The sequence below is a fragment of the Echinops telfairi genome, unplaced genomic scaffold (genome assembly GCF_000313985.2).
Source record: "Echinops telfairi isolate 266 unplaced genomic scaffold, ASM31398v2 ScPeMD7_7475;HRSCAF=8513, whole genome shotgun sequence".
Taxonomy (NCBI): Eukaryota; Metazoa; Chordata; class Mammalia; order Afrosoricida; family Tenrecidae; genus Echinops; species Echinops telfairi.
In genome coordinates this window covers 31,498,212-31,501,531 of record NW_022111379.1, presented here as the reverse complement: position 1 = coordinate 31,501,531, position 3,320 = coordinate 31,498,212, and positions in this window count along the sequence as shown.

The following is a 3,320-nucleotide window of genomic DNA, read 5'->3' as shown; positions in this document are numbered from 1 at the left end:
CGATGTACAAATGCGCTTTACACAATTGATGTGTGTATGGATTGGGATAACAGTTGTATGAGCCCCTAATAAAATGTTAAAAAAAAGAAAAGAAAAAAAATGGCCCTTGAGGAAGTACCAAACAAGTTTCAACAAAAACCAACAAGTTTTTAGTGTACAAACCTATAATCACTTCCAAGGAGCTGGAAATCATTAATGACACACTAACTAAACAACAATAAAACAAACATCCATGTTTGAAGGAAAGTAATAAAAGATAAATCATGATTTGTCTTTAGAAAACATTCAAAACTGACCCCTCAAAAGAAGAAAACAAACATACTCAAGCCATTGAGTTGGTGCTGACTCATAGCAACCCTGGGGACAAAGTCGAGCCGTCCTGTGGGTTTCCAGACTGTAACCCTTCACTGGAGCAGAAGGCCTCATCTTTCTCCCAGAGAGTATCTGGTGGTTTCAAACTGCTGGCCTTGAGCTTAGCTGCCCAACATGTCAACCCACCATGCCCCCAGTGACCCTCGAAAATATGCCTAGCTGACATTTACTGAGTGTTCGCTGTGACCTCGGCCTCTTCTGGAAGTCTCCCTACCTCCCTGCCATTGTCAGATGAGAAAAATGAGGCGCAGAGCGAGTGAGCAATTCGGGCAGTGAACGAGAAGAACTGAGATTCGAGCCTGAGTGCGGTGATGTTGGAGATGTGCATCAACCACATGTCAAAGCCTGTGGGATCCGGCTGGTGTGCTCTTAACGTGAAGTGTGTACCCTTTGTTGCTCATACCAGAAAGGAGTTGGTGTGTAGGCCCCAGGGCTTGGCAATCAGGCCCTAGCCTCTCGCTGCCACACGCTTTCATTGCAGAGGCAGCTGCCCTCATCAGAGTGCCCCCTCGACTATTGGCAAACTGTGGCTTATAAGCCAAATGTGGCTCGTATGGGGGCTCTGAAGTACAATGAAAATAAAATGACCATAGTTTCATTTATAAAAATGGTAAAGGCTATTATTCAGATGATAGTGTTTTCATTTGTTTGTAAAAATATGTTTATGGTTCACAGATCATTTTTAAATTGTGGTGAGGGACAGGATTGGCTCTTCCGTCCAAAAGTGTGCCTGTGTCGGCCTTACAGCATCTCCCACGTGGCACCTTCACACTCAGCTGTCTTTGGCCTTTCAGAAGTCTCTTTCTCACTGTGCCCTAAGTTCAAATCCCCTCCCAACTCCACCCCCCACCCCCACCACCTTGAAATTCCGGCTCACACCAAGGTCCTGCCCAAAGGACCCCTCTTCTATGCCCTCCTCCAACATCCTCCAGGTCACGACCAGCAAAGCTGGTCATGCTGCTTCTCTACTTAAAACCCTTCTCTGACCCCTCTCCCCTCCCCAGCACAGGGTCACTATGGGTCAGTAGCACCTAACAAAACAACTGCCCCCCCCCCCTTGCCTGTGCGCTCTCCAAACCACTCCACCCAGAGACACAAACTGTGAATCCCCTGCATTAGGTTATAAGCAAAAGGTTCCCTAACTCTTGAGTTTGACCCCATAAAGAGTTCCCGTCGTGGAAACCCACAGAGGCAGTTCTGTCCTGCCTTATAGGGCTACTCTGAGTCAGGATCAACTCGATGGCAGTGAGTCTGAGATAGCTCTGCTTATTTTACCAATGACCACGCCTTGCCTTATCCTCAAATATATCTTGGGAGAATCTGGTCTGAGAAGTGGGAACTTGCTACGTAGAGCGCAGGCCTCCACCTTGCCCCGCCTCCGTCTTCAGCTCTCTCTGGCCAGACTCCTTCACGTCTTAACACTCACAGACATCTACTCCTGCTGGTCTGCCTGTCTGGGGTGCCAGCCCCGCGCTGCCCCACCCGAGGGGGGGATTTTCTTATACCCCCACCAATGCAAACCAGTTTGCATCAAGCCAATTTCCACTCACTGTGGCCCTACGGGTTTCAGAGGTGAACCTCAGAGAGTTTGCGTGGCTGTGATCTTTCGGGAGCTCTTTGGGCCTACAGTGAATTCAAGTATGCAAGGTGCCTACATCTAGGTGAGTTTCAACTGCTCACCTTCACAGGTAGTAGTTACCCAGTGCTTAACCATTTGTGCTATTCAGGGGCCCCATCAAACCAACAACCAAATGCACTGCCCTCGAGCCATTGAGGGCTCCTAGCAAGGCTGCACGACCAGGTGGAACTGCCCCCGTGATTGCCAATCACTCTTCATGGGGTAGGAAGCCGTCTTTCTCCTGAAGGGCTCCACAGCCCCTCGCTTTTCCTGTTCTGTCTCGCTCTGCTGTCCTGGCTACTCGTCCCTCGGACTTTCAGCATCCTGAGTCTGAGCCCTTCTCCCCTCCCCACCTCCCTCCTGCTCAAAGCACTTTTCACCACGTCTTTGAAAGCATTCTGGTTGGGCTGGCCTGGCTGACAACAACAAAAAAAAGCCCAGACTCCTTGTGTTAGTCTGGGTACTTTAGAGAAACAAATCCACAGAATCTCTTATGTATAAGGGAGAGTTTTATGTAAAGGGTATGTGCACATCAAGAAAACATCCCAACCCAGTGTTGCCCAAGCCCTCAAGTCCAATGTTAACCCATTATCCCATATGTTCGACACCAATCCACAAAGTCCTCCTCTGTATTAGTCTGGGTACTTAGGAGAAACAAATCCACGGCGACTCACGTATAAGAGAGAGTTTTATGTAAAGAAAAGGTGCATCACGAAAACATCCCAACCCAATGCTGCCCAAGCCCACAAGTCCAACATTAACCCATTAACCCATTAACCCAACACCAGTCCACAAAGTCCTCCACCTCACAAAACAGAGGCAATGATGCCGACTGCAGGAGGAAAGCCGAGTCAGTGAACATGTAAGCATCTCAGCACTGGCAGGGGTCTCAACATGGCTGCTCCAGCACCCAGGGCTGCATCAGGATAGATCCATGCGGCTTCTCCGCAGGGATGTCTTGTAGGAAGTCAATCTTGCAAGCTGAAGCAGGGAACTGCTAAGGCAGCTGCACCCGATGCAACCATCACAAAACAAGAGACCCGAGAACTAGAAAGGTGAGGCTTCACCACTCATTTATCCCTCCGCCTTTCAACCAGCACCACATGTGATTATCGGCCAGGCTGGCACAATTAACTAACTCATCCTCCATCTCACAAAACAGACGCAATGATGCCGACTGCAGGAGGAAAGCCGAGTCAGTGAATATGTAAGCATCTCAGCACTGGCAGTGGTCTCAACGTGGGTGCTCCAGCACCCAGGGCTGCATCAGGGTAGGTCCATGTGGCTTCTCCTCAGGGATGTCTTGCAGAAAGTGAGCCTTGCAAGCTAA